This window comes from Artemia franciscana, chromosome 1 (assembly GCF_032884065.1).
Source record: "Artemia franciscana chromosome 1, ASM3288406v1, whole genome shotgun sequence".
In the NCBI taxonomy this organism is placed as follows: Eukaryota; Metazoa; Arthropoda; class Branchiopoda; order Anostraca; family Artemiidae; genus Artemia; species Artemia franciscana.
The window spans coordinates 25958103-25980142 of record NC_088863.1 but is presented as its reverse complement, the minus strand read 5'-3'; the positions used below and the strand labels follow the sequence as shown (position 1 = coordinate 25980142).

Below are 22040 nucleotides of genomic sequence, written 5' to 3'. Positions count from 1 at the left end.
AAAACTAAAAAAGAAGAAAAAAGGTGAAAAAAAGAAAAAGAAAATAAAAAAGGTAAAATAAAAATAAAAAAGCTAAAAGGTCTATAAAACTAAAAAAAAAGAAAAATTAAAAAAAAGAAAAAAGGAAAAAAGAAAAACTAAAAAAAAAGAAAACTAAAAAACGACCTAAAAAATAAAAAAAAGAAAATAACTAAAAAAGAAAACAAATCAATAAAAACAACAAACTGAAAACAAGAAAAACTAAAAAAGAAAAAAAAACTAAAAAAGAAACTATATCTAAATATATAAAAATAAGTTGTATATATGCATGTTTGTTTGTGGGTTTACATATGTCGTCATTATAAATATATAAGGCTTTGTATATGACGTCATTATAAGATGACACTCCAGACCGGGACACTGGGACACAAATGACGACCGGGACACAGGGAATATAAATGACGACCGGGGACACTCCAAGAAAATTACAGATCGGGACACCGGGACACAAATGACGACCGCGACAGTGGGACAGAGAGAGTATAAATGACGACCAGGACAGTCAAAGAGAAATTACAGACTAGGATACCGGGACACAAATGACGACCGGGACAAAAATGACGACCGGGACACAGGGATGGTGTAGATTTGAATACGGGTTGTTTTCCCATGGACAATTATATGTTGCATGTTCAAGAGTCGGTAAACCTGACAATCTATTTATATGGACAGACAATGGGACAGCAAAGAATGTTGTATAATCAAAAGTTTTACGTAGTTAAATATATATAATATATCTATATTATCTATATATATAAAAATAAGTTGTCTGTGTGTGGATCTGTGGATCAGGTGACGTCATGTTTCTGTGTCGGCTGACGTCATGAAATTAGTTGTCGTCATTTTTGCTTTGACGATGCTTAGTATATTGTAAAACACATTAATTTGGTAATAATATACCATTTAAAACACCAAAATGAACATTCTGGAGTAGTCACTCGATGAGAGAGGGTGTCAGAACGGAGAATGAAGGTCCCAGGTTCAAATCCTGATTAGGCTAAAAAAGGTAAAAAACTAAAAACTAAAAAAAGGCAAAAACTACAAAAAAAACTAAAAACTAATAAAAAAAATAAAAAAGCTAAAAAACTAAAAACTACAACGGTGACGCCGGGGGCACAGGGGGGACATAAATGACGACGGGGACACAGGCAATGTTCGATTAGCAATCACCCCCAACAAAGCTCAAAGGGCAACAAAGCTCACCATCAAACAAAGACGAACAGGACGCTCAAAGAGAAATTACAGACTGGAACACTGGGACACAAATGACGACCGGGATACTGGGAATATAAATGACGACCGGGACACAGGGAATGTTCAATTAGCAATCACCATCAACAAAGCTCAAGGGCACTCATTAGAATCATGAGGTATAGATCTGAATATGGATTGTTTTTCCCATGGACAATTATATGTTGCATGTTCAAGAGTCGGTAAACCTGACAATCTAAATAAATGACGACACTCAAAGAGAAAGCGACCGGACAAAAGGAATGTTCGATTAGCAATCAACAAAGCACCGGGACACAGGAGTATAAATGACGACCAGGACATAAGTAAAAAAAACTAAAAAAACTAAAAAAAAGGGAAAAACTACAAAAAAACTAAAAAGAAAAAAATATATAAAATACGATGGATATATAAATGACGATGGCGACTCAGGGAATGGTCGATTAGCAATCACCATCAACAAAGCTCAAGGGCAATCATTAGAATCATGAGTATAGATCTGAATACGGATTGTTTTCCCATGGACCATTATATGTTGCATGTTCAAGAGTCGGTAAACCTGACAATCTATTTATATGCACAGACAATGGACAGCAAAGAATGTTGTATATTCGCAAGTTTTACGTAGTTAAAAACATATATATATATATATATATAATATATATATATAATATATATATATATATATATATATATATATATATATATATATATATATATATATATATATATATATATATATATAATATATATATATATATATATATATATATATATATATATATATATATATTTATATACATATCTATCTATATTCACAGGTGGGACATAGGGACACAACTACAATGGCGCGTAACTAATATGGCGCGTAACGACTTACGCGCGCGGGGAGGCTTGGGGGGGCGCGAAGCGCCCCACAAACTAGGTGTTGGGTGGCGTGAAGCGCCACCCCAACAGCTAGTATATAAATAAGTTGTCTGTCTGTTATGTCTGTTACACTATGTCTGTTACGCCAGATTATATCTTATCTATATATAAAAGAAAACAAACTAGAATGTAAAAACTGGAAATTGCATAAATATTTCGAAATATTTTGACAATAGATTAAAGTAATTCAAAAAAGAAAAATGGTAAAAAACTAAAAAAAAACTAGAAAGGAAAAACTAAAAAAAAAGAAAAAATTAAAAAAAGAAAAAAAGGAAAAAACCTAAAAAGAAAAAAACGTAAAAAAATAAAAAAGATAAAAAAATAAAAAGAAAAAAAATCAAAAAAAAGCTAAAAAACTAAAAAAAAAAGAAAAAACTAAAAAAACTGGGAATTGCACAATATTTCAATATATTTTGACAATAGATTAAAGTAATTCGAAAACCTTACAACAGGTCCCAAATTTTGAGGTTTAATATAAATTGTTGGAGCTTTAGCATGCTGGGCACGTAAAGATTTTTCCAAGTGTCAAGTTAGAATGAACATTGACAAATTGAAGAAGACAAATCAATAAAAAGAAGAAACTAAAAAAAAGAAAAAACTAAAAAAGAAAAAAAAATAAAGAAGAAACTGTATCTATCTATCTATCTATATAAAAATAAGTTGTCTGTGGATCTGTGGATCGTGGATCAGGTGACGTCACCTGAAAAAACTGGATCAGGTGACGTCAAAACTGAAAAAACTAAAAAAAAGGCAAAAACTACAAAAAAAACTAAAAACTAATAAAAAAAATAAAAAAAGCTAAAAAACTAAAAAAAACTAAAAAAAGGCAAAAACTACAAAAAAAAACTAAAAACTAATAAAAAAGCTAAAAAACTAAAAAAACTAAAAAAAAGGCAAAAACTACACAAAAAAACTAAAAACTAATAAAAAAATAAAAAAGCTAAAAAACTAAAAAAACTAAAAAAACTAAAAAAAGGTAAAAAACTAAAAAAACTAAAAACTAAAAAAAAACTAAAAAAAAGGAAAAAAACTGAAAAAATAAGCTAAAATAAAGGTAAAAAACCAATAAAAAACTAAAAAAAAACTGAAAAAACTAAAAAAAGGCAAAAAACTACAAAAAAAACTAAAAACTAATAAAAAAAAGTAAAAAAGCTAAAAAACTAAAAAAAACTAAAAAAACTAAAAAAAGGTAAAAAACTAAAAAAAACAAAAAATAAAAAAAAACTAAAAAAAAAGGAAAAAACTGAAAAATAAGCTAAAATAAAGGTAAAAAACAATAAAAAACTAAAAAGAAAAAAAGGAAAAAACTAAAAAGAAATTTCATCTAAAAAACTAAAAAAAAATTAAAAAAAGGTAAAAACTAAAAGAACTAAAAAAGAAAAAAATAAATGACGACACTCAAAGAGAAAGCGACCAGGACAAAAGGAATGTTCGATTAGCAATCAACAAAGCACCGGGACACAGGGAGTATAAATGACGACCAGGACATAAGTAAAAAAAAACTAACAAAACTAAAAAGAAGGTAAAAACTACAAAAAAACTAAAAAGAAAAAAAAACTAAAAACTAATAAAAAAACTAAAAAATCTAAAAATCTAAATAAACTAAAAAAGAAAAAAAAAAAGGAAAAAAATAAAGGAGAAAAACAAAACTAAAAACGAATGTATATACAGACCGGGACACCGGGATACAAATGACGACCAGGACACAGGGAATATAAATGACGACCGGGACACAGGGACACAACTACAACGGGGACACCGGGGGAAACAGGAGGATAAATGACGACCGGGACACCGGGACAGGGAATGGTCGATTAGCAATCACCATCAACAAAGCTCAAGGGCAATCATTAGAATCATGAGGTATAGATCTGAATACAGATTGTTTTCCCATGGACCATTATATGTTGCATGTTCAAGAGTCGGTAAACCTGACAATCTATTTATATGCAAAAACAATGGGACAGCAAAGGAAAGTTGTATATTCGCAAGTTTTACGTAGTTAAAACCATATATATATATATATATATATATATATATATATATATATATACTAGCTGTTGGGGTGGCGCTTCGCGCCACCCCAACACCTAGTTGGTGGGGGCGCTTCGCGCCCCCCCAAGCCCCCCCGCGCGCGTAAGTCGTTACGCGCCATATAGTTACGCGCCTTGTAGTTGTGTCCCTATGTCCCACCTGTGAATATAGATATATATATATATATATATATATATATATATATATATATATATATATATATATATATATATATATATATATATATATATATATATATATATATATATATATGGTTTTAACTACGTAAAACTTGCGAATATACAACATTCTTGCTGTCCCATTGTCAGGTTTACCGACTCTTGAACATGCAACATATAATGGTCCATGGGAAAACAATCTGTATTCAGATCTATACCTCATGATTCTAATGATTGCCCTTGAGCTTTGTTGATGGTGATTGCTATCGACCATTCCCTGTCCCGGTGTCCGGTCGTCATTTACATCCCCCTGTTTCCCCCGGTGTCCCCGTTGTAGTTGTGTCCCTGTGTCCTGGTCGTCATTTATATTCCCTGTGTCCCGGTCGTCATTTGTATCCCGGTGTCCCGGTTGTATATACATTCGTTTTTTAGTTTTGTTTTTCTCCTTTATTTTTTTCCTTTTTTTTTCTTTTTTAGCTCATTTAGATTTTTAGATTTTTTAGTTTTTTATTAGTTTTTTAGTTTTTTTTTTCTTTTTAGTTTTTTTGTCCGGTCGTCATTTATATCCCCCTGTTTCCCCTGTGTCCCCGTTGTAGTTGTGTCCCTGTGTCCCCGGTCGTCATTTATATTCCCTGTGTCCGGTCGTCATTTGTATCCCGGTGTACCGGTCTGTATATACATTCGTTTTTTAGTTTTGTTTTTCTCCTTTATTTTTTTCCTTTTTTTTTCTTTTTTAGTTTATTTAGATTTTTAGATTTTTTAGTTTTTTTATTAGTTTTTTAGTTTTTTTCTTTTTAGTTTTTTTTGTAGTTTTTACCTTCTTTTTAGTTTTGTTAATTTTTTTTTACTTATGTCCTGGTCGTCATTTATACTCCCTGTGTCCCGGTGCTTTGTTGATTGCTAATCGAACATTCCTTTTGTCCTGGTCGCTTTCTCTTTGAGTGTCGTCATTTATTTTTTTCTTTTTAGTTCTTTTAGTTTTTACCTTTTTTAGTTTTTTTAGTTTTTTAGATGAAAATTTTTTTTAGTTTTTTCCTTTTTTTCTTTTAGTTTTTTATTGGTTTTTACCTTTATGTTAGCTTATTTTTCAGGTTTTTCCTTTTTTTTTAGTTTTTTCCTTTTTTTTAGTTTTTTTTTTATTTTTATTTTTTTTAGTTTTTTACCTTTTTTTAGTTTTTTTAGTTTCTTTAGTTTTTTTTAGTTTTTTAGCTTTTTTACTTTTTTTATTAGTTTTTAGTTTTTTTGTAGTTTTTGCCTTTTTTTAGTTTTTTCAGTATTTTTTTTTTAGTTTTTTATTGGTTTTTACCTTTATTTTACCTTATTTTTCAGTTTTTTCCTTTTTTTTTAGTTTTTTTTTAGTTTTTAGTTTTTTTAGTTTTTTACCTTTTTTTAGTTTTTTTAGTTTTTTTAGTTTTTTAGCTTTTTTATTTTTTTTATTAGTTTTTAGTTTTTTTTGTAGTTTTTTTGCCTTTTTTTTTAGTTTTTTTAGTTTTTTAGCTTTTTTATTAGTTTTTAGTTTTTTTTGTAGTTTTTGCCTTTTTTTTAGTTTTTTTAGTTTTTTAGCTTTTTTATTTTTTTTATTAGTTTTTAGTTTTTTTGTAGTTTTTGCCTTTTTTTAGTTTTTTCAGTTTTGACGTCACCTGATCCGTTTTTTCAGGTGACGTCACCTGATCCACGATCCACAGATCCACAGACAACTTATTTTTATATATATAGATAGTTTTTTTTTTTACTTATGTCCTGGTCGTCATTTATACTCCCTGTGTCCCGTTGCTTTGTTGATTGCTAATCGAACATTCCTTTTGTCCTGGTCGCTTTCTCTTTGAGTGTCGTCATTTATTTTTTTCTTTTTTAGTTCTTTTAGTTTTTACCTTTTTTAGTTTTTTTTAGTTTTTTAGATGAAAATTTTTTTAGTTTTTTCCTTTTTTTCTTTTTAGTTTTTTATTGGTTTTTACCTTTATTTTAGCTTATTTTTCAGTTTTTTCCTTTTTTTTAGTTTTTTTTTTATTTTTATTTTTTTTAGTTTTTTACCTTTTTTTAGTTTTTTTAGTTTTTTTAGTTTTTTAGCTTTTTACTTTTTTATTAGTTTTTAGTTTTTTTTTTGTAGTTTTTGCCTTTTTTTAGTTTTTTCAGTTTTTTTTTTAGTTTTTTATTGGTTTTTTACCTTTATATTAGCTTATTTTTCAGTTTTTTCCTTTTTTTTTTATTTTTTTTTAGTTTTTAGTCTTTTTAGTTTTTTTAGTTTTTTAGCTTTTTTATTTTTTTTATTAGTTTTTAGTTTTTTTTGTAGTTTTTGCCTTTTTTTAGTTTTTTTAGTTTTTTAGCTTTTTTATTAGTTTTTAGTTTTTTTTGTAGTTTTTTGCCTTTTTTTAGTTTTTTTAGTCTTTTAGCTTTTTTATTTTTTTTTATTAGTTTTTAGTTTTTTTTGTAGTTTTTGCCTTTGTTTAGTTTTTTCAGTTTTGACGTCACCTAATCCAGTTTTTTTCAGGTGACGTCACCTGATCCATCCACAGACAGACAGACAACTTATTTTTATATATATACTAGCTGTTGGGGTGGCGCTTCGCGCCACCCCAACACCTAGTTGGTGGGGGCGCTTCGCCCCCCCCCCAAGCCCCCCCGCGCGCGTAAGTCGTTACGCGCCATAATAGTTACGCGCCATTGTAGTTGTGTCCCTATGTCCCACCTGTGAATATAGATAGATATATATATATATGGTTTTAACTACGTAAAACTTGCGAATATACAACATTCTTTGCTGTCCCATTGTCTTTGCATATAAATAGATTGTCAGGTTTACCGGACTCTTGAACATGCAACATATAATGGTCCATGGGAAAACAATCTGTATTCAGATCTATACCTCATGATTCTAATGATTGCCCTTGAGCTTTGTTGATGGTGATTGCTAATCGACCATTCCCTGTCCCGGTGTCCCGGTCGTCATTTACATCCCCCTGTTTCCTCCGGTGTCCCCGTTTTAGTTGTGTCCCTGTGTCCCGGTCGTCATTTATATTCCCTGTGTCCCGGTCGTCATTTGTATCCCGGTGTCCCGGTCTGTATATACATTCGTTTTTTAGTTTTGTTTTTCTCCTTTTTTTTTCCTTTTTTTTTCTTTTTTAGCTTATTTAGATTTTTAGATTTTTTAGTTTTTTTATTAGTTTTTAGTTTTTTTTTCTTTTAGTTTTTTTGTCCCGGTCGTCATTTATATCCCCCTGTTTCCCCTGGTGTCCCCGTTGTAGTTGTGTCCCTGTGTCCCGGTCGTCATTTATATTCCCTGTGTCCCGGTCGTCATTTGTATCCAGGTGTACCGGTCTGTATATACATTCGTTTTTTAGTTTTGTTTTTCTCCTTTATTTTTTTCCTTTTTTTTCTTTTTTAGTTTATTTAGATTTTTAGATTTTTTAGTTTTTTTATTAGTTTTTAGTTTTTTTTTCTTTTTAGTTTTTTTGTAGTTTTTACCTTCTTTTTAGTTTTGTTAATTTTTTTTTTACTTATGTCCTGGTCGTCATTTATGCTCCCTGTGTCCCGGTGCTTTGTTGATTGCTAATCGAACATTCCTTTTGTCCTGGTCGCTTTCTCTTTGAGTGTCGTCATTTATTTTTTTCTTTTTTAGTTCTTTTAGTTTTTACCTTTTTTAGTTTTTTTAGTTTTTTAGATGAAAATTTTTTTTAGTTTTCCTTTTGTCCTGGTCGCTTTCTCTTTGAGTGTCGTCATTTATTTTTTTCTTTTTTAGTTCTTTTAGTTTTTTACCTTTTTTAGTTTTTTTTAGTTTTTTAGATGAAAATTTTTTTTAGTTTTTTCCTTTTTTTCTTTTTAGTTTTTATTGGTTTTTACCTTTATGTTAGCTTATTTTTCAGTTTTTTCCTTTTTTTTTAGTTTTTTTTTATTTTTTATTTTTTTTAGTTTTTTACCTTTTTTTAGTTTTTTTTGTTTTTTTAGTTTTTTTAGTTTTTTAGCTTTTTTACTTTTTTTATTAGTTTTTAGTTTTTTTGTAGTTTTTGCCTTTTTTTTAGTTTTTTTCAGTTTTTTTTTTAGTTTTTTATTGGTTTTTACCTTTATTTTAGCTTATTTTTCAGTTTTTTCCTTTTTTTAGTTTTTTTTAGTTTTTAGTTTTTTTAGTTTTTTACCTTTTTTTTAGTTTTTTTAGTTTTTTTAGTTTTTTAGCTTTTTTATTTTTTTTATTAGTTTTTAGTTTTTTTTGTAGTTTTTGCCTTTTTTTTAGTTTTTTTAGTTTTTTAGCTTTTTTATTAGTTTTTAGTTTTTTTTGTAGTTTTTGCCTTTTTTTAGTTTGACAACTTATTTTTATATATATAGATAGTTTTTTTTTTACTTATGTCCTGGTCGTCATTTATACTCCCTTTGTCCCTGTGCTTTGTTGATTGCTAATCAAACATTCCTTTTGTCCTGGTCGCTTTCTCTTTGAGTGTCGTCATTTATTAGTTTTTTCCTTTTTTTTTTAGTTTTTTATTGGTTTTTACCTTTATTTTAGCTTATTTTTCAGTTTTTTCCTTTTTTTTAGTTTTTTTTTATTTTTTATTTTTTTTAGTTTTTTACCTTTTTTTAGTTTTTTTTTAGTTTTTTTAGTTTTTTAGCTTTTTTACTTTTTTTTATTAGTTTTTAGTTTTTTTTGTAGTTTTTGCCTTTTTTTAGTTTTTTCAGTTTTTTTTTAGTTTTTTATTGGTTTTTACCTTTATAGTTTTTTTAGTTTTTTAGCTTTTTTATTTTTTTTATTAGTTTTTAGTTTTTTTTGTAGTTTTTGCCTTTTTTTAGTTTTTTCAGTTTTGACGTCACCTGATCCAGTTTTTTCAGGTGACGTCACCTGACACATCCATCCATCCATCCACAGACAACTTATTTTTATATATATAGATAGAAGATTACCTTCTTTTTAGTTTTGTTAGTTTTTTTTTTACTTATGTCCTGGTCGTCATTTATACTCCCTGTGTCCCGGTGCTTTGTTGATTGCTAATCGAACATTCCTTTTGTCCTGGTCGCTTTCTCTTTGAGTGTCGTCATTTATTTTTTTCTTTTTTAGTTCTTTTAGTTTTTACCTTTTTTAGTTTTTTTTAGTTATTTAGATGAAAATTTTTTTAGTTTTTCCTTTTTTTCTTTTTAGTTTTTTATTGGTTTTTACCTTTATTTTAGCTTATTTTTCAGTTTTTTCCTTTTTTTTAGTTTTTTTTTATTCTTTAGTTTTTTAGTTTTTTACCTTTTTTTAGTTTTTTTATTTTTTTTAGTTTTTTAGCTTTTTTACTTTTTTTATTAGTTTTTAGTTTTTTTTTGTAGTTTTTGCCTTTTTTTAGTTTTTTCAGTTTTTTTTTAGTTTTTTATTGGTTTTTACCTTTATTTTAGCTTATTTTTCAGTTTTTTTCCTTTTTTTAGTTTTTTTTTAGTTTTTAGTTTTTTTAGTTTTTTACCTTTTTTTAGTTTTTTTAGTTTTTTTAGTTTTTTAGCTTTTTTATTTTTTTTATTAGTTTTTAGTTTTTTTGTAGTTTTTGCCTTTTTTTAGTTTTTTTAGTTTTATAGCTTTTTTATTAGTTTTTAGTTTTTTTTGTAGTTTTTGCCTTTTTTTAGTTTTTTTCTTTTTAGTTTTTTTGTAGTTTTTACCTTCTTTTTAGTTTTGTTAGTTGTTTTTTTTACTTATGTCCTGGTCGTCATTTATACTCCCTGTGTCCCGGTGCTTTGTTGATTGCTAATCGAACATTCCTTTTGTCCTGGTCGCTTTCTCTTTGAGTGTCGTCATTTATTTTTTTCTTTTTTAGTTCTTTTAGTTTTTACCTTTTTTAGTTTTTTTAGTTTTTTAGATGAATTTTTTTTAGTTTTTTCCTTTTTTTTTCTTTTTAGTTTTTTATTGGTTTTTACCTTTATTTTAGCTTATTTTTCAGTTTTTTCCTTTTTTTATTTTTTTTTATTTTTTATTTATTTTAGTTTTTTACCTTTTTTTAGTTTTTTTAGTTTTTTTAGTTTTTTAGCTTTTTTACTTTTTTTATTAGTTTTTAGTTTTTTTTGTAGTTTTTGCCTTTTTTTAGTTTTTTTCAGTTTTTTTTTTAGTTTTTTATTGGTTTTTACCTTTATTTTAGCTTATTTTTCAGTTTTTTCCTTTTTTTTAGTTTTTTTTAGTTTTTAGTTTTTTTAGTTTTTTACCTTTTTTTAGTTTTTTTAGTTTTTTAGCTTTTTTATTTTTTTTTTTTAGTTTTTAGTTTTTTTTGTAGTTTTTGCCTTTTTTTAGTTTTTTTAGTTTTTTAGCTTTTTTATTAGTTTTTAGTTTTTTTTGTAGTTTTTGCCTTTTTTAGTTTTTTTAGTTTTTTAGCTTTTATATTTTTTTTATTAGTTTTTAGTTTTTTTGTAGTTTTTGCCTTTTTTTAGTTTTTTCAGTCTTGACGTCACCTGATCCAGTTTTTTCAGGTGACGTCACCTGATCCATCCACAGACAGACAGACAACTTATTTATATATATATAGATATATATATATATATATATATATATATATATATCTATATTCACAGGTGGGACATAGGGACACAACTACAATGGCGCGTAACTATTATGGCGCGTAACGACTTACGCGCGCGGGGGGCTTGGGGGGGGGGGCGCGAAGCGCCCCCACCAACTAGGTGTTGGGGTGGCGGGAAGCGCCACCCCAACAGCTAGTATATATATATAAATAAGTTGTATATGTGCATGTTTGTTTGTTTGTGGGTTTGCATTTGACGTCATTATAAGTATATAAGGCTTTGTATATGACGTCATTATAAGATGACACTACAGACCGGGACACCGGGACACAAATGACGACCGGGACACAGGGAATATAAATGAAGACCGGGACAATCAAAAAGAAATTACAGACCGGGACACCGGGACACAAATGACGACCGGGACACCGGGACAAAGGGAATATAAATGACGACCGGGACACTCAAAGAAAGATTACAGACTGGGATACCGGGACACAAATGACGACCGGGACACAGGGAATATAAATGACGACCAGGATACAGGGACACAACTACAACGGGGACGCCGGGGGCACAGGGGGATATATCAATGACGACGGGGACACAGGGAATGTTCGATTAGCAATCACCATCAACAAAGCTCAAGGACAATCGTTAGAAAAATGCGGTATAGATCTGAATACGGATTGTTTTCCCATGGACAATTATTATGTTGCATGTTCAAGAGTTGGTAAACCTGACAATCTATTTATATGGACAGACAATGGGACAGCAAAGAATGTTGTATATTTGCATGTTTTACGTAGTTAAAAATATATACATATATATATATATATATATATATATATATATATATATATATATATATATATATATATATATATATATATATATATATATATATATATATATATATATATATATATATATATATATATATATATATATATATATATATATATATATTCACAGGTGGGACACAGGGACACAACTACAATGGCGCGTAACTAATATGGCGCGTAACGACTTACGCGCGCGGGGGGGCTTGGGGGTTGGCACGAAGCGCCCCCACCAACTAGGTGTTGGGTGGCGCGAAGCGCCACCCCAACAGCTAGTCTATATATATAAAAATAAGTTGTCTGTGTGTTATGTCTGTTACACTTTGTCTGTTACGCCAGATTATATCTTCTATATATATAAAAATAAGTTGTATGTATTTTTGTATTGAGGGCTTAAATGTAAAAACTGGGAATTGCATAAATATTTCGAAATATTTTGACACTAGATTAATGTAATTTGAAAACCTTAAAAAAGACAATTAAAATTTGAGGTTTATTATAAATTGTTGAGCTTTAGCAAGCGTGTCACGTGGAGATTTCTCCAACTGTCAATGTTATAGAATGTTACCGAAAAGCAAAACCAGGCTTGCGGTTCAAAGAGAAAGGGCTAGATTAGGAATGTGCAATTTACGTCAACGAAGGCGTGTCGAGGAACTACCAGAGCAACGCGAAACCAGACTTGCTGCTGAAAGAGAAAGTAAAAAAAGATGGTGTGTCGAGGAATCAACGTGAAAACAGGCTTGCGGCTTCAAGAGATAATGCTAGATTAGGAATGTGCAATTTACGTCAACGAAGGCGTGTCGAGGAACTACCAGAGCAACGCGAAACCAGACTTGCTTCTAAAAGAGAAAGTGAAAAAAGGAGGCGTGCCAAGGAATCGCAAGAGCAGCAAGAAAGCAGGTTTGCGGCTGATAGAGAAAGTAAGAAAAGAAAGCGTGCCGAGGAATCACAAGAGCAACCTGAAAATTATCGCCTGGCATGTAGGTACAGCCCAGTCGATGATTATAGTAGATGTGGTCAAATCGAGACTATGTCTAAAATTTTTCCCTATTGCAAGGCCTTGAAATTCAATGGTGAAACAATGGGAATGTGTTGCACCTTAGGAAACGTTAAACTTCCTCTATTGGCTGCACCACCAGAGCCATTGAAGACTTTGATTACTGGAACTACGTCAGAGTCTAAGCATTTTTTTTTATCACAGATCAGAAAATATAACTCATGTTTCCAAATGACGTCGTTTGGTGCCCAAATCGAAAATCCAGATCAAGTTATGCCTACTTTCAAAGTAAAAGGGAAAATTTATAATAGAGCAGGGTCTCTTCTACCATTCTCAGGCGAGAATCATAAATTTTTACAATTGTACTTCATCAGTGATAGAAATTCTGAATTGAATACACGTTGCGAAATTTCTCCGAATGTTGAAAGGACAATCGTTTCCCAATTGCAACATCTTTTCCACGAAAATAATAATTTAGTGCGTCTGTTCAAAACAGCCATCGATTTGATGCCTACTGATACGCATAAAATTGTTATTTCCGCTGACAAAACGCCTCCTGGCCAACATGTGTGTAGATACAATGTTCCAACTATCGACGAAGTGGCAATCGTTATGGTCGGTGATCAGTTTTTACCTCGGGATATTATTCTTCATAAGCGAAACGCTCAGTTGGTAAGAATTGTTGAAACTCATCGATACTAAGATTCCTTACAATATCCTATCATTTTTTGGGATGGAGCCGACTGCTATCACTTTAATATTAAATTGATGAATCCAGCCACTAGCAAAGAAATGAATAAGAAATGCAGTGCAATGCATTATTATTCCTATAGACTAATGATTTGGCAGGATGAAGACAATTATATTTTAAGATGCTGTCAATTGTTTCACCAATACGTCGTTGATATGTATGCAAAAATTGAATCAGAACGTTTGCTATTTATCCGTCTGAATCAGACCAAGCTCCGCTCTGAACAATCCATTCATTTGCGAGATGCATATGGAAATGACGGTAATACCACAAACGTTGGAAGATTAACAATTTTACCTTCATCATATGCTGGCAGTCCCCGTCATATGCATGAATATTCTCAAGATGCTATTGCGAATGTTCGTCTCTATAGTCGTCCAGATTTATTTATTACATTGACATGTAATCAATCTCGGGACGAGATACAGCAGCTTTTACTTTAAGAACAATCGGCGGTTCATAGGCATGACATTATGGCCCGTGTCTTCCGGCAAAAGTTGAAATCACTGATAAACTACATAGTAAAACTTGAAGTGTTTGGGTCAGTGCGATGCTGGATATACTCAGTGGAATCGCAAAAACGAGGTTTGCCACACGCACACATACTAATCTGGCTACATAATAAAATTACTTCTAACGAAATTGATGATGTTATTTCTGCTGAAATACCTGATGAAAATGTCGATAAGGGGTTTTATGATTTTGTTGCAAAATATGATACATGGACCTTGCGGTGCACTGAACGAAAATTCACCATGCATGGCCAAAGGAAGGTGCACGAAGCAATATCCTCGACTTTTAGTATCCAACACAATTACTAGCAATTATGGTTACCCACAATATAGAAGAAGATCTACTGAAGATGGTGGTAAAGCAGCAATAATAAAGAAGCGTAACGGTACCACCATCGAAGTAGATAACCAGTGGGCTGTTCTATATTCCCCATTATTATCAAAAACATTTAATGCACACATAAACGTTGAATAATGTAACTCCGTAAAGGCAATCAAATACATATGTAAATACGTCAACAAAGGCAGTGACATGGCAGTTTTTGGCTTGCAGTCCGAAATCAAAGATATCGACGAAATCGTACAATATCAGGCTGGAAGATACATAAGCAGTAAAGAAGCTGTTTGACGAATTCTTTCATTTCCGATACATGAACGTAGTCCAGCTGTTGTTCACTTAGCGGTACATTTACAGAATGGTCAACGTGATTATTTTTCGGAATCCAAAGTGAAACAAAGAGCCATGAATCCACCGGATACAAAGTTAACTGCTTTCTTTTCGCTATGCAAAAATGATTCTTTTGCAAAAAAACTGCTGTATACTGAAGTGCCTTCGTATTACACGTGGTATACTAAAAATAAAGTACTTGAACGTCGAAAACAGGGTAAGTCAGTCGACGGCTAACCTACCATCTTCAAAGATACCACGATAGGAAGACTCTACACCGTTCACCCAAATCAACATGAATGCTTCTTTCTACGCCTGCTTTTGGTGAATGTACCCGGTCCGACGTCCTTTGAGTATTTGAGAACTGCAAACGGTACTATACATGACACTTACAGTAGTGCATGCCAAGCTCTGAATTTATTGGAGAATGACCAACACTGGGATAACTGCATCAATGACGCGTGCGAAACGTCAACTCCAAGTCAAATTCGTGCATTGTTTGGTATCATACTAACAACTTGCTCTCCATCAGCTTCTACGGAGTTATGGGAAAAATATAAATCAAAAATGTCCGAAGATATACTTTATCGAAAACGGTTAGAGACGTCAGATATGACTTTTGATTTTACATCAGAAATTGATAACTACACTTTAGTTATTACAGAAGATTTGTGCGTATGTATGGCAAACAAACTTCTTCAGGATTTGGGAATGCCTTCACCTAACCGTACCGCTGCTGTTTCGACATGTTTAGAATTGGATCGTGAACAAAGTTACAGTACGAGTGATCTATTGTCGTATGTACAAAATAACATTTCCAAGTTAACGTTTGAACAAAAAGACATTTATCATACGATAATGCATTGTGTCGATAACAACGTTGGAGAAATTTTCTTTTTGAATGCGCCAGGAGGTACTGGTAAAACGTTTGTGATAAAACTGATTCTGGCATCAATTCGATCAAAACATGATATAGCGTTGGCAATTGCGTCGTCCGGAATAGCCGCCACGTTGCTGCCTGGTCGAAGAACTGCTCATTCCGCTTTGAAATTGCCTCTGAATTTGGATTCTACAGAAACTCCCACGTGCAATATTTCCAAATCATCTGCAATGGGTAAAGTATTGCAGCAATGCAAACTTATTATTTGGGACGAGTGCACAATGGCACACAAAAAATCGCTCGAGGCTCTGGATCAATGTTTGAAAGATTTGCGAGGGAATTCGAAACCCTTTGGCAGCACATTAATATTGCTTGCGGGAGATTTCAGGCAAACATTACCTATAATACCTAGATCAACCCCTACAGACGAAATGAATGCTTGCCTGAAAAATACCATTTTATGGGCACACGTAAAAACATTAAAATAAACTACAAATATGCGTGTCCGATTGCAAAACGTTGACTCTGGTCAAACATTTTCAGATCAATTGCTGGCAATTGGAAACGGAAAGCTCCCAGTAGACTCAATTTCAGGACGTATACAACTACCTGCTGAATTCTGTAATTTAGTGACGTCCAAAAATGGATTGATTGAATAAGTTTTTCCGAATATTCTAAACAATTATAAAAATAATAAATGGCTAAGTGAAAGAGCGATTCTTGCACCCAAAAATATAGACGTCCACGAAATCAACAATATTGTTTTGACCAAGATTTGAGACCAGGCAGTCTTTTACAAGTCAGTCGACACAGTTTTGGAACCAAATGAGGCGGTTAATTATCCATCTGAATTTTTAAATTCCGTGGATCTTTCAGGGTTTCCACCACACGTGCTATTGTTTTTCACATGGACAATTGTACGTTGTATGTTCGAGGGTCGGTAAACCTGACAATCTATTTATATGCAGCGACAATTGGACAACGAAGATTAACCCTTTGAGTAGATTCCTCGGCAGTTTCTTCTGCCATTGTAGGATTTATACTAAAATTTCTCTTTGAGTTTACTATTTGAGCAGCTTCCTCGGCTGTTTCTTCTGTCATTTTAAGATCTATACTAAAAATTCCTCTTCACGTGCCAAGCTTGCTAAAGCTCAACAATTTATAATAGACCTAAGATTTTAAGTATCTGTTTTAAGGTTTTCGAATTACTTTAATCTACTGTCAAAATATTTCGAAATATTTATGCAATTCCCAGTTTTTACATTTTAGTTTGTTTTCTTTTTCTTCTGCATTTTTCAGACGTCATATGCAAACCCTCAACACAAAAATACATACAACTTATTTTTATATATATCTTTATATATATAAAAATAAGTTGTTTGTCTGTCTGTCGACTGACGTCATGTTTGTGTGTCGACTGACGTCATGTTTGTCGACTGACGTCATTATAAGGATTGAGCTGTATGTCGTCCTGAAGTTGTTTGTCGTCTGACGTCATGTTTGTCGACTGACGAAACTACAGACCGGGACACCGGGACACAAATGACGTGTTATGTCTGTTATAACGTAATAGAGGCAACAATCTTGACAGGGCCTTTTGAGGGTGAGGCTTTTCTTATTCCACGCATTCTCATGATTCCAATGGATCTGCCTTTTCAACCTAAAAGATTGCAATTCCCAATTTGATTAGCATATTTATTTTTTAGTCCAGAACCACTAAAGCTATTATGTAAATATCAAAAATATTTATGTTGTCTGAGCAATAATTTTTAGTTTTTATTTCAAAATAGAAAATTACCTGACAATTTTAGAATTATATCTATCTATATATATAAAAATAAGTTGTCTGTCTGTGGATCAGGTGACGTCATGTTTCTGTGTCGACTGGCGTCATGAAGTTAGTGGTCGTCATTTTTGCTAAAACGGTGACGTTATTAAAGATATTTAAGACATATATGTTCACGTAGAAATCTATTAATATTTAAGTTTAAAATGACTGATGAACTTACAATGGCAAAAGCCGATGAAGATGCTCAAAGAGTCTATGCCAAAAAACTTGCTGCTGATAGAGAAAGTCAGAAAAGAAAGCGTGCCGAGGAATCAAAAGAACAGCAAGGAAACAGGCTTGAGGCTAAAGAACGCAAAACCGCGCAGTTAGATGAAGATCCACCTGGACAGCGAGAGTCAAAACGTATCAAAACTGAAAATGATAGCGATGATGATTGGGTTTGGGATCTTGACTTGGATAAGGTCATCAATGCCTACCAGATTTTAGTTAAAAAAACAAAGGTTCGGCGATATGTATTTCATAGTGAAGCTGAAAAATAAAGAAGAAAAAGAAAACTGAAAAAAGAAAAAATGTAAAAAGCTAAAAAATACTAAAAAGAAAAAACACTCAAAGAGAAATTACAGACCGGGACACAAATGACGACCGGGACAGAGGGAATATAAATAACGACCAGGACACTCAAGGAGAAATTACAGACTGGGATACCGGGACACAAATGACGACCGGGACACAGGCAATATAAATGACGACCAGGACACAGGTATTTAAGAATATCGTTCAAAGACAAATTTTTAATTGTAAGAAGACCGTTGAAAGAGAAATTTCTAATTGTAAAATGACTGAAGAACCTACAATGGCAACACCCGAGGAAGCTGCTCAAAACGAATGTATTCACGCCGAAGTAGCTGAGTTGGTAAAGCGTTACGTTTCAGGTTCTAGGTCCGAGAGGCTCCAGGTTTGAACCTTGGCTTTAGCATTAATACAAAAGAAGAAAAAACTAAAAAAGGTAAAAACTACAAAAAAACTAGAAAGAAAATATATATATATATATTTATATATATCATCTTTTCCACAAAAATAATAATTTAGGGCTTCTGCTTAAAAACAGCAATCGAATTGATGCCTCCTGATACGCAACTATCAACAAAGTGGCAATCGTTGTGGTCGGTGATCAGTTCTTACCTCGAGATAATATTCTTTATAGGCGAAACAATCAGTTGACAAGAATTGCTTAAACTCATCGATGCTACGATGCCCTACAATATCCTGACGAATATAAATGACGCCTGGGACACTCAAATAGAAATCACAGACTGGGACCCGGGACACAAATGACGACGGGGACACAGGGAATATAAATGACGACCCGGACACAGGGACACAACTACAACGGGGACGCCGGTGGGCACAGGGGGATATATAAATGACGACGGCAACAAAGGAAATGGTCGATTAGCAATCACCATCAACAAAGCTCAAGGGCAATCAATAGAATCATGAGGTATAGATCTGAATACGGATTGTTTTCCCATGGACCATTATGCGTTGCATGTTCAAGAGTCGGTAAACCTGACAATCTATTTATATGCACAGACGATGGGACAGCAAAGAATGTTGTATATTCGCAAGTTTTACGTAGTTAAAAACATATATATATATATATATATATATATATATATATATATATATATATATATATATATATATATATATATATATATATATATATATATCTATATTCACAGGTGGGACATAGGGACACAACTACAATGGTGCGTAACGACTTACGTGCGCGGGGGGGCTTGGGGGGGCGCGAAGCGCCACCCCAACAGCTAGTAGAAGATATAATCTGGCGTAACAGACATAATAGACATAAAACTTATTTTTATAAATATAGATAAACTAAAACCATAAAACAGGTAATTACAAATTATTTTGATGTGATAATTTAATGTTTAAACATTAAGTCAAAATAAAACTCATTTGAACATTTTTAGGAATGTATCTGTTTTCCTTTCATATCAAGAATATAGTGCTTGTAGCCAATTTTTTTTATTTTCAAGCCAATACATTTCCCTTGCTGTTCTAGCCAATGGATTCGAACAAGGCAGTTCTAATAGTGTATTTCGTTTTTTTATCTGATCCTAGTTTTAGTAGTTAAGGACTGTGTCACTTTTTACTAAGGGACGTGATCGTCTCTCAACTGTTTGTACTAATTTCTTAACCTTCTTGCTTACCAGGAGGGGAATCTCCCTGTCAGTACCATAATCACAGCTTAGATACCAATACTGTTATGAAAACTCGATTTATTTTTTGGACACAGTGCGCGGTAGCGATGATGGCGGCTGGAGACAGGAAACTGGTATTGTAAACTGATATAGCGGAAAATAGTAGGTAAAACGTGTACATCAAAACAAAATTGTGTTCCCGCCTATGGTTTTGCAGTACGATCTACTCGTCGGATGGCGGGCTTGGAGGAGATGCCGACCTAAGATAGAGGTACCTCCTCTATTTAGGTACCTCCTGGAGGAGGTACCTAAATAGATATCAGATTTTATAGAAAAGAAATCAGAATATGCGAGTAAACAAACAACCAACAAGTATCAAATATGAATGGTGGCAACAGTGGCAACAAATCTACAATCTTAACAAGTTTTTCCCTGTTATTCTTCATAAGCCTAGAAACAAACTTTGGGAAATCTTGCTGGTTGGCTTGATAGAAAAAGCGCACAGATCTTATAAAAGCCAAGATTGTCAGAAGTCTAATATGAATTAAAATGCCAATTATTCAAACATTAGATGCAAGACACGTTCATTCATGTGCTAATTCACTGGGCATATATATAGGCCCTGTTCATGCATGTTGATAGCAGATGAAAGTCCTTTTTGTATGCTGAAAATTACCATTGGACTCGGTTTTATATCCCTAAACGCCCCGGTTTAAGCCAGCTTCAGAAAGCATCCTGTCCCTGAAGTTACTTTTTGACTACCCAAAAAGGGAAAACTTTCCCCTTTGGTAAACCTAGAAAAAATTCAGAAGGCTAGGGTCTGAAACAATATTTTTCTCCAGAAATGATTCGTAGTTTCCTCAAATATTACAAGGTGCTATACTTTTTGTATATTTCTGGAAAAAAAAACATGTTTAAGAGAAAGTTTAAAAGAAACTACGTATGCCTATTATATAAGCCCATAAGATTTCTGAAACTCTAAAATTTGAATAAGCAACAAGTGAAAAAATTGAAAATTATGCAAATATTTCGGTCAAGACCTTTGCTTGACCGTCCTCAGTGCAAAAAATAACTTAAAATAAAACAACCATAAAACAAAACACAAAACTAAAATATGATGACAATTTCTCAGTGATGGTGAAAGGGTAACTGAATAAAAATTTCAAGTTTAAGTTACATTTCACAATTTTTTTTTACTTACAGCCATCTTAAATGCTAATCGCGTTCCAGATAGATTATTATTAGATACTAGCTGTTGGGGTGGCGCTTCGCGCCACCCCAACACCTAGTTGGTGGGGGCGCTTCGCGCCCCCCCCAAGCCCCCCCGCGCGCGTAAGTCGTTACGCGCCATAATAGTTACGCGCCATTGTAGTTGTGTCCCTATGTCCCATCTGTGAATATAGATATATATATATATATGGTTTTAACTACGTAAAACTTGCGAATATACAACATTCTTTGCTGTCCCATTGTCTTTGCATATAAATAGATTGTCAGGTTATCCCCCTGTTTCCCCCGGTGTCCCCGTTGTAGTTGTGTCCCTGTGTCCCGGTCGTCATTTATATTCCCTGTGTCCCGGGTCCCGGTCATCATTTGTATCCCGGTGTCCCGGTCTGTATATACATTCGTTTTTTAGTTTTGTTTTTCTCCTTTATTTTTTTCCTTTTTTTTTTCTTTTTTAGCTTATTTAGATTTTTAGATTTTTTAGTTTTTTTTATTAGTTTTTAGTTTTTTTTTCTTTATTTTTTTTGTCCCGGTCGTCATTTATATCCCCCTGTTTCCCCCGGTGTCCCCGTTGTAGTTGTGTCCCTGTGTCCCGGTCGTTATTTATATTCCCTGTGTCCCGGTCGTCATTTGTATCCCGGTGTACCGGTCTGTATATACATTCGTTTTTTAGTTTTGTTTTTCTCCTTTATTTTTTTCCTTTTTTTTTCTTTTTTAGTTTATTTAGATTTTTAGATTTTTTAGTTTTTTTATTAGTTTTTAGTTTTTTTTTCTTTTTAGTTTTTTTGTAGTTTTTACCTTCTTTTTAGTTTTGTTAATTTTTTTTTTTACTTGTGTCCTGGTCGTCATTTATACTCCCTGTGTCCCGGCAGTTTTGACGTCACCTAATCCAGTTTTTTCAGGTGACGTCACCTGACACATCCATCCATCCATCCACAGACAGACAACTTATTTTTATATATATAGATTAGCTGTTGGTGTGGCGCTTCCCGCCCCCAAGTCCCCCTGCACGCGATAGTCGTTACGCGCCATATTAGTTACGCGCCATTGTAGTTGTGTCCCTGTGTCCCACCTGTGAATATAGATAGAGATATATAAATGTTTTTAACTACGTAAAACTTGCGAATATACAAGATTCTTCGCTGTCCCATTGTCTGTGCATATACAAAGCCTTATCTATGTATATAAAAATAAGTTGTATGTCTATTATGTCTGTTGCATTATGTCTGTTACGCCAGAACTAAAAAAAAAAAAAAAAAAAAAAAAAAACCTAAAAAGAAAA

At 32.4% G+C, this 22040-nt stretch overlaps 2 long non-coding RNA genes across 2 annotated transcripts in view; both read right to left on the bottom strand.

Annotated features, from left to right (window-relative positions):
- LOC136027517 (uncharacterized) overlaps positions 1-6459 on the bottom strand; it is a 7935-nt gene extending 1476 nt beyond the window's left edge. Inside the window, exon 1 of the long non-coding RNA XR_010617617.1 lies at positions 6077-6459. This is a non-coding gene — a long non-coding RNA (uncharacterized LOC136027517). The remainder of the gene's footprint in view (positions 1-6076) is intronic.
- A 2008-nt stretch (positions 6460-8467) lies between these two features.
- On the bottom strand, positions 8468-10897 carry LOC136027515 (uncharacterized). The gene is made up of 2 exons (XR_010617616.1): positions 10557-10897; positions 8468-8689 (listed from the first exon to the last, which is right to left on the bottom strand). It is a non-coding gene; the product is annotated as an uncharacterized LOC136027515 (long non-coding RNA).
- Positions 10898-22040: the final 11143 nt, after the last annotated feature.